Here is a 10,202-nt window from a genome sequence, read left to right as displayed (position 1 = left end):
CTCTGCCACATCCTGGGTGGGGGGAGATTCTAAAGCGCTTTAGAAATGGGGAAATTTGGGTGATCATATCCTTAAACATCTTTTTGCTTAAGGCCTCTTAAAACGGCAAATTATACTGCTGAAGGCTGGGAACCTACTTGGTAATGCGCCAAGGAAATTCTATCCACTTAACCAACCCATCTGAGTATTTCAGACTGGATTTTATTGCCAGGTGTTTAACAAGTGTGTGGTGACATATAAATGTGTTTTTATTTGGGGCTCTTTTACTCACCTTTGGTAATTTTTGCTCATCTTTTGTTTTAATTATAAAAATACTTCGAATTACAGAAAGTTTTGAAAAAGAAAAGGGAAGAAGACTCCTACCCAGTTATTTACAGACGTAGCCTTCGTTGTGTTTGTCATTTGTCTTTTATATGCCTATTTGAAGTCATTGAACAAATTTGCGTTGAGCTTATTCAGCGGGCCAGTCTCAGTGCGAAGCTCTACCAAACTGGAAGTAACCCAGACAGAAATAGAAATAGCTCCTGCTTTAATGGTGTTTACAATCTCTAGAGGATAAACATTGAGCTAATTGTCATTATCTAAAATTACCCAGTATATTGATTTGTTTACATGTATATTGTATTCCCTCCCTAGAATATAAGGTATTGGATGGCAGGGATCCTCCATGTTTTTCACTCTTTTTTTTTTTTTTAAATGATTTTTATTGATTTCAGAGAGGAAGGAGAGGGGGAGAGAGATTGAAACATCAATGATGAGAGAGAATCATTGATTGTCTGCCTCTTGCACACTCCCCACTGGGGACCGAGCCCACAACCCGGGCACATGCCCCTGACCAGAATCGAACCCAGGACCCTTCAGTCCACAGGCCGACGCTCTATCCACTGAGCCAAACCAGCCAGGGCTGTTTTTCACTCTTTATCCCTGCATGTAAAAGACTCTCAGTATTTGATTACCGACTGAATAAACAATTACAAGTATCAGAAGTATTAAGATGGAAAATTGCAGGCTGCTATGGAAACACTTCACCCCAGCCTAGTTAGGGATATAAGAGAGTGTTTCTTTGAGGAAGTGACATTTAAGATGAGACTTGAAACCACTGGGCAAAGAAGTGGGGAAAGAGTGATACAGGCAAAGGAAACAACATTTGCAAAGGCTCTGAAGCTGAGACAGTCTAAGAATCTCTGAAAGGTAGTATAGCTGGCCCTCAGAGAATTGAGGGGGAGAGAGCAGAGGTGCATAGGGCCCTGGGACAGAGCAGGGAGTGGGAAGCCCAGGAAGGATTTTAAGTGGTCGTACATCCTGCTTTCTTCACTTTGTGTAGCCTTTTTTCCATTTGACTATGTGCTCTTCTTTCTACAAAACCAACATTTTTCTGCGTAATACTCTTGAGAATGTTGCATTTCTGCATACCTTTGAGAGTGTAGCATAATTACATTGTTGGACCATGATTTTTAACTCCGATAAAAGTAATCTATATATATAAACAGGGAATATGCTAATTAGCTGGGCGTCACAACCACTCAGGAGGAGGCTGCAACACGACTGCTCAGGAGGAGCTGCGTGCACAGATGGGCAGGGGGGGACTGCATGCCGCCCCCCAGCCCCGTGAGACTGGGGCTGGGGGCGGGCCAGAGTGGAGACACAACACACAGGAGCGCCTGCCCCCACCCCAGTGGACACAATGCGGCGGCCAGTGCTATGTGGGTCAGGCACAGGTCCCGGCCCCCTGCGGGGTGCCACCTCGCACAGCGGGTGGTGGGGCACCTCCTCTGGCGATTTCAATCACCCGCTTGGCCTCTAGAATAAAATACACTCCTAGGTATGCAGCCAAGAGAAATGAAAACATGTCCACATAAAAAATTGTACATGAATGTTCACAACAGCATTACTCATAATAGTCAAAAGGTGAAACGACACAAATGTCCACCAGCTGATGAATGTATAAGATAAATGTGGTATCCTATCTAATAAAGAGGGAATATGCTAATTGACTGCCCGCCCTCAAAGATGGCGGTGCCCATAGCCAATAAGGGGAAATATGCTAATTGACTGCCACACCCTCAAAGATGGCGGTGCCCACAGCCACAAGATGGCGGTGCCCAGTCCCCTCAGCCCTGCTGGGGCAGCAGGCCCACAGCACGGCCAGGCCCGCCCCCAGGCGGGTCCAGCCACTCTGCGTGCCTGCCTCCGGAGTCCCCCAGTCCCATCAGCCCCCCAGCCACCCAGGGCCACCCGGGGCTCAGGTAAGCAGGACCAGCCGAGGCTTGTGCTGCTGGCAGTGGCAGCAGCAGAGGTGTGATGGGGCGTCACCTTCCCCTGATCACCGGCTCGCCTCCTACCCCTGAGGGCTCCCGGACTGTGAGAGGGGGCAGGCCGGGCTGAGGAACCCCCCTCCAGTGCGTGAATTTTCATGCACCAGGTCTCCAGTATATATATAATGGAATATTATTTGGCCATGAAAAGAGGTACTGATATATGGTGTGACATGGATGACCTTTGAAAACATAATATACAGTCTTTTGTGATTGGCTTCTTTCACTTAGCATAATTATTCTGTTTCCATGAAATGTCCAGAATAGGCAAATCTATAGAACAGAAAGTAGATAAGAGTTTAGGACTAGGGGCAGAAATGGGATTGAGGATGATAGCCTTCGTGTTGGGTTTCTTTTTTCTTTTTCTTTTTTCTTTTTTAGGTTAATCCTCACCTGGGGATATTTTTCCATTGATCTTTTATAGAGAGTGGAAGGCAGATGGAAAGATGGAGAGAAACATTGACTGGTTGCCTCCTGCATGTGCTCTGACCAGGGCCTGGGTTAGGGAGGAGCCTGCAACCAAGCTATGTGCCCTTGACCAGAATCAAACCTGGGACACTTTGGTCTGCAGGCCAATGCTCTATCCACTGAGCCAAAGCAGCTAGGGCTATTGGGTTTCTTTTTGAAGAAAATGTTCTGAGATCAATGTGGTGATGGTTGCATGATTCTGAACATACTAAACCATTAAGTTGTACACTAAATGGGTGAATTGTATGAAATATCAATTATATATCAGTACTGCTTTACCCTAAAAAAATGAAGAAAAAAACAAAGAAGAATACAATTAAATATTTAGGTATAACCTTTTTTTTTTTTTTTATATTTTATTGATATTTTACAGAGAGGAAGGGAGAGGGATAGAGAGCTAGAAACATCGATGAGATAGAAACATCGATCAGCTGCCTCCTGCACACCCCCCACTGGGGACGTGCCCGCAACCAAGGTACATGCCCCTGACCGGAATCGAACCCGGGACCCTTCAGTCCACAGGCCGACGCTCTATCCACTGAGCCAAACCGGTTTCGGCTAGGTATAACAATTTTGGATTACTTCTGGGTCCAGTGTTATTTATAGTTTTAAGGCTTTTGATGACTACCAATTTGCCAAATTGCTTGGCAGAGGGGTTGAACCAATTAAAATGTAACTTGGAACATTTAAGAGCTCCCACTTCATTATGTGCTTATCCTTTTTGAAGTTTAGGTTTATTAAAACTGTCTTTCTTCCTGTGAGATTGCCAGTGACAATATGATCTGCAATACTATATGTATAATTACAAGTAATTAATAGGTGGTGAGGAACAAGTTCCAGTTGTCCTAACAAAAAACATGGACATTATTTTTCTTCACTATTCACTCATAAGATCTTTTAATCAACATCTCTTTTTTCTTAATAACTGTAATATTGCTTTTACAATGAATTGTAGTTTTGAAAAAATAGAAAGCCTTTGCAATTCCCTTAGAAAATAAATGAAGTATATAAAGAAAACATTTATATCATCTACTGGTAAAGAATTAATATTTTTTCATTTAAAAAATATGTTTAGGAATGTTTCCCTTATGTGCTAAATAGTAAAAATAAACTACATTTTTACATCGTATTTTAGAATAATAACTAAAGTATATATTTTTAAAAATATATTTTATTGATTTTTTACAGAGAGGAAGGAAGAGGGAGAGAGTGTTAGAAACATCAATGAGAGAGAAACATCAATCAGCTGCCTCCTACACACCCCCTACTGGGGATGTGCCTAAAACCAAGGTACATGCCCTTGACCGGAATCGAACCTGGGACCCTTGAGTCTGCAGGCCGACGCTCTATCCACTGAGCCAAACCGGTTAGGGCATAACTAATATATTGATTTCTGCCCTGGCTGGCATTACTTAGTGGTTAGAGCACCCGGTTCTATTCTCGGTCCAGGACGTGTGAGAGGCAACCAATTGATGTGTTTCTCTCACACTGATGTTTCTTTCTTTCCTCTTCCCCCTCCCTCCCTTTCACTCTTTCTAAAGATTAAAGGGGGAAATATCCTTACTCCTTGGATAAGGATTAAAATATATGTGTGTGTATGTATCTCCTTATGTGCCAGGCATTGCACTATGCACTTTTAGTATTGCATCCTCTCCTTTTCATCCCCACAGCACTCCTCTACAGAAGGATTTTTGTTGTCCCCATTTTGCAGAAGATAAAGAGATCAAGTAAATCCACACAGCTTGGAGAACCACAGCCAGGATTCAAACCCAAGCTTTCAATCACTACCCTTTACTGCTTCACCCCGTGGGTGTCTCTGGCTTGCATTAAATCTCAAACAAAAATACTCACACTGTGGTTATTTAATCTTAGAACAAATGTTAAAACACACACACATTTTTAGCAAGCAGTTTATATTTGTGTTGCTGGAGAGTTGAACTTTGCTTGGAAAGGAGTTATTAAAATATTCTTAGTCATGTTTTTTTCATGACTGGAATATTGACTCTTGATGTATAAATTGCCTTGCTTCAGTTGCAGAGCGGTAGAGTAAGGAAGCACCTGAGAAACAGTGTGCTCCCATAATGAAAGCTCTCTTCTGAAGTGCAAAACAGTGTAAAGTGATACCCCTTCAGAAGCCAGGACAGCTAAAGGGAATCAAGCTGATGAGCACAAAGAGGTTTGCTAGCCTTAATCTTTCAAGACACAGCTTACATTTTTATGACTTCAGAAGACCAGGCTATTTAATTTTTAATAACAGAAATTTCTAATCTCAATGGTCTTAAATGAAACTTTTAGGGTAATATTTCCAGCAGACACTCTGTGAAGGTACTATCTTGTAGTAAGTACTAAGACCCACAGGAACAAAGGAAGTGATTTATCCTATATAATAAAAGGCTAATATGCAAATTGTCCCCTTGACAGGGAGTTCAACAGGGAGTTCCACTAGGGGGTGGGGCTGGCTGGCCAACCACCCACAGCCCCTCCCCGCGGCCGGCTGGGCCCATCCCCCCCCCCCCCATGGGGGCAGGCCAGCCAGACCTCATCAGTGCATGAATTCGTGCACCGGGCCTCTAGTTATCATTATAATCACTTATCTTTAGCATCTGCCGACAGAGAGGAAGGGAAAGGGAGAGAGAGATAGGAACATCAATGATGAGATAGAAGCATTGATCAGCTGCTTCCTGTACACCCCACACTGGAGATGGAGCCCACAACCCCGGCATATGCCCCAACCGGGAATCAAACCTGGGACCTCCTGGTTCATAGGTCGATGCTCAACCATTGAGCCATGCTGGCTGGGCAAGGATCCTTCTTATAGCTTTCAAAATATTTGTTTTCATTCAACAATACAGAGACAGAATGTAAGAGGAATAAATATCCCAAATAGATATCAAGAAAAAAGGAGTGCCCATTGACCAATATAAAGACTTCCTATTTGCCATTAGGAAGTTTTCAGAGCAAACAAGTCAAAAATTCTAAAATAGGAAGTCTCAAGCTGCTTTCCAGACTTTGGCCAGCTCTGACTGTAAACTGGCTTTAGGTTCTCATATTTAGGTTCTTATTTAGAAAGACCTTGCTTGGGATCATTGGTCACATGCTCTATTAAGAGGAGCCCCTGCAGTCAAATAGCAGCCACCTATTTGAATTTGTAAATCTAAAGGCTTCAGTAGAAATACTTCTTTTTTTGGTGCTGTTGGAAGAAAAATACACCATTGAAAGAACACCATTTACTCTTTCACAAATGGTTTTGAATCTTGAGCCACCAAATTTGGTAAGTTTAGAAAAAAAACTTTTTTTAGATATTATGTAATTAAACTACCAACACTATTTCTTGTCAAGCATTTATGGAGAAGGTGTGGGGAGAAAGGTGTGGAGAGAATACACTTCCAAAGTGTATTTTTAGTCTCTTCACAACATCTGTTTACTATAACCCTTATTTTTTTATCAGTAAAGAAAAATAATTATGTTTTGGGAATCAATTTAAATGATCTATAATCAAAGTTTCCAAGACTTCTTTCTCATATAACTAAGCTGCTTTTACCACCAGTCAATGATTTAATAAATATTTGAGTCCCAATTGCATCCTGGGCCAGGCACTGTAAGAGATTCTAAGGTGATTCATGTATGGTTCTGCTTATAGGAAACTTATTCACTCACTCATTCTTTAATTCAGCGCTAGGTGTATGACCATAATCAAATTAATCAGCTTCTTTATAATTTGACCTCAGTTTCATCATCTGTAAAATAGGGGTAATAATAAATCACCTAGGTTTTTATGAGGATTAAATAAGACAATATTTATAAAAGGCTTAGAACAACATATAACACATAGGAAAAACTGATTGTTACCTGAACTATTGTAAGAGTTCTTTATGTGCCAGGCTTGAGTTTGACTTTTTTCTCCACTTAATACAATTGCAAAGGAAACAAACACCCAATAAAAACATTGTTGCCCTGACCGGTTTGGCTCAGTGGATAGAGCGTCGGCCTGCAGACTGAAGGGTCCCAGGTTCAATTCCGGTCAAGGGCATGTACCTTGGTTGCGGGCACATCCCCAATAGGAGGTGTGCAAGAGGCAGCTGATTGATGTTTCTCTCCCATCGATGTTTCTAACTCTCTATCACTCTTCCTTCCTCTCTGTAACAAATCAATAAAATATATTTAAAAAAAAACACAAAAAAAACATTGTTAATATAACATGAAAAGTTTTATTATAGTTATACCAGTGGCCCGGTGCACGAAATTCGTGCACATTAAAAGGGGATTAATAAGAGGAAATGATTTAATATTGCTATTTGCCCTTTCTCTATAATAGAAGTGTCAGAGATGAAAGAAAATTAGTAAAATGTATATGAAAACCTTCCTCCTGTCAGAGTCTGGGACACACCACGGGACCGAGTCAAGTCCCCGCCCACCCACATGCGCCTCAAAATCGCAAGAGACCCAGACCCGGCCGCCCCCGCCCCCTCATTGGGATAGATCCAGACCAGGCTAGTCCCACCCTTGTCAAGCCCCGCCGAACAGGGAATGTAGCCTCAGGTCCCCTGGCCCGGCGCCAGGACAGGGGGCATGGCCTGAGGTCCCCCAGCCCAGACCGGGGTGGGGGGGGCATGCCTTGAGGTCCTCCATCAAGCCCCACCTGCTGGGGACATGGCCTGAGGTCCCCCGGCCTGGCGCTGGGGCCAGAGGAGCAGCCTGAGGTCCCCTAGCCCAGCACCAGGACGGGAAGCGCATCTTGAGGTCCCCCATCAAGCCCCACTGGGTGGTGGGCGTGGCCTCAGGTCCCCTGTCAAGCCCTGCCAGGTGGGGGGCGTGGCCTGAGGTCCCCTACCCCAGCACCAGGATGGGAAGTGCACCTTGAGGTCCGCTGTCAAGCCCTGCTGGGTGGAGGGTGTGACCTGAAGTCCCCTGTCAAGCCCCACCTGGTGGGGGGCACAGCCTGAGGTCCCCGGGCCTGGCACTGGGGCGGGGGGAGCAGCCTGAGGTCCCCTAGCCCAAGCACCAGGACGGGAAGTGCACCTTGAGGTTCCCTGTCAAGCCCTGCCGGGTGTGGAAGGTGGCCTGAGGTCCCCTGTCAAGCCCTGCTGGGTGAAGGGTGCGGCCTGAGATCCCCTGTCAAGCCCCACGGGGGTGGGAGAGGGCATAGCCTCAGGTCCCTGCTGATTGCAAGGGAACTTGGAAACTTGGCCTCAGCTATAGGTGCAGCCATCTTTGTGACGGAGTGATGGTTAATTAGCATATTCCTTCTTTATTAGATAGGATGCAGAATGCTATGGGGAAACTGAGAAAGGAGACATTTTGTGTGTTGGTGAGGGAAGTCTTTTATAGACTTAAATTGAATGTAGCATTATTTGCTGTGCAACAAATTGCCTCAAAACTTAAGCCGTGAGGCTCACTGTTCCTCCCAGGAGTGCCTCCGTGCCTCCATCCCCCTCTTCTTCCCCACAAGCATGCATCTCTGAGACTCTAAGGGACTTCACCAGACTTGCAACCAGGGCAGTGGGGAGTTCGTCCTGGGCAAACCCCTTGAACCTGTCCCCAAGGCCCCTTTTGTTTCACTTAGGCTCTTTGGTTAAAGAGCCCAGCCTAGGCTCTCCTGCTGCTTCCTCTGCCAAGCCCTTTATTTTTTTGTTAATCCTCACTGCAGTAAGTCCTCCCCACCTCCCCCCGCCATTGCTTTTCAGAGAGAAAATAAAGGGAGGGAGAGAGAGAGAGAGAGATTAGATGGCATGTAATCTATAGCTAGAGAATTGAGGGAATTATTGTTATACTCATTTTAAAGATGAGGAAACTGAAGCTTAGAGAGATAAAATAGCTTTTCCAACGTATACAGTTAGTAAATGGCAGATACCCTGAGCCCAAATTTCTGATTATAGAATCCATGATATTATCATTACCTGTATTGGGTAGTGTTGTCCAGAGAAATAGAACTAGCAGGATGTGTCTATATCCACATCCATATCCATATCTTTGTGGAGAGAGATTTATAAGGAATTGGCTCATATGATTATGGAGACTTAGTAAATCCAAAATCTTTGGAGCGGAGTGACAGACTGGAGACACAGGGAAGAGTTGCAGTTTGAGTCTAAATGCAGTCTTCTGGCAGAATCTCTTCTTGCTCAGGGTAAGTCAGTCTTTGTTATACTACGGTCTTCAACTGATTGGGTAAGGCCCACCCACATTATGAATGGCAATGGACTTTACTCAATGAACACCAATTTAAATGTTAAATCTCATCTTTAAAAAATAAACAACAGCCCTAACCGGTTTGGCTCAGTGGATAGAGCGTTGGGCTGCGGACTCAAGGGTCCCAGGTTCGATTCCAGTCAAGGGCATGTACCTTGGTTGCGGGCACATACCCAGTAGGGGGTGTGCAAGAGGCAGCTGATCGATGTTTCTCTCTCATTGATGTTTCTAACTCTCTATCCCTCTCCCTTCCTCTCTGTAAAAAATCAATAAAATATATATATTTTTAAAAAATAAACAACAAAAATCTTCACAGAAACATCCAAAATAATTATGGACCAAATATCTGAGCATCATGGCCTAGCCAAGATAACACATAAAATTAACCATCATACTATCCTATACAATAGTGACAATTGGGGGTTGGGATTGCAAAGGGCCCTGAATGCCATACTCAGCAGTTTCTTGGACTTATACAAATTAACCAGTGGCTCTGAGAGACATTACCTTGAATATCTGATATTGGCGGAGGTCTCTCCATAGAGTATTGTACTAATTCCTTTGGAGAAAGTATCTTAGAACATTTATCTATTGTGCTTGATCGTCAATCCTGTTTTGATGAATGACAAACCTGGTTTTTATTAACATTATATTTAGACTTGCAATATTTTTCTTTTCATTCCATATATTTTTAGTAATTTTCCTTTCACATGTTTCAAAATGATAAGTTTCATTTCAAAAATATTTTTCTCTACTTTTGGACCTTTTCCTCTTTGCTTCTTCTTTCAAGTTGATGCCTTATTTCAAGGCTTCCTTTTAGCCATGCCTCCTACCAGAGTGAAATATGAAACTAGGAAGGAAGACAAGAATATAGGTGGAAAAAATTACCCAGTTTGTAGAACAGCTGGACTTGGTGATTTAAAAGATATAAATATTGTTTAAGCCTCATTTCTTTGCAGACAGTACATTAAAAAAAAAAACCCACAAGAAAGCTGTTTCAACCTTGCTGGTGGAAATATTTCTCTTTGTAGCTAACATAGAGCAGGAAACTTCACATTTTTCTTGGAGCCTCAGAATTAAAATTGCACTGGTTCTAGCCTCCTTTTTTTTTTTTTTAAATATGTGTTTATTGATTTCAGAAAGGAATGGAGAGGGAGAGAGAGAGAGATAGAAACATCAATGATAGGAGAGAATCATTGATCGGCTGCCTCCTGCATACCCTCCACTGGGGAT

This window comes from Plecotus auritus (genome assembly GCF_963455305.1).
Source record: "Plecotus auritus genome assembly, chromosome: 1".
In the NCBI taxonomy this organism is placed as follows: Eukaryota; Metazoa; Chordata; class Mammalia; order Chiroptera; family Vespertilionidae; genus Plecotus; species Plecotus auritus.
Note: the sequence above shows the minus strand (reverse complement) of the source record.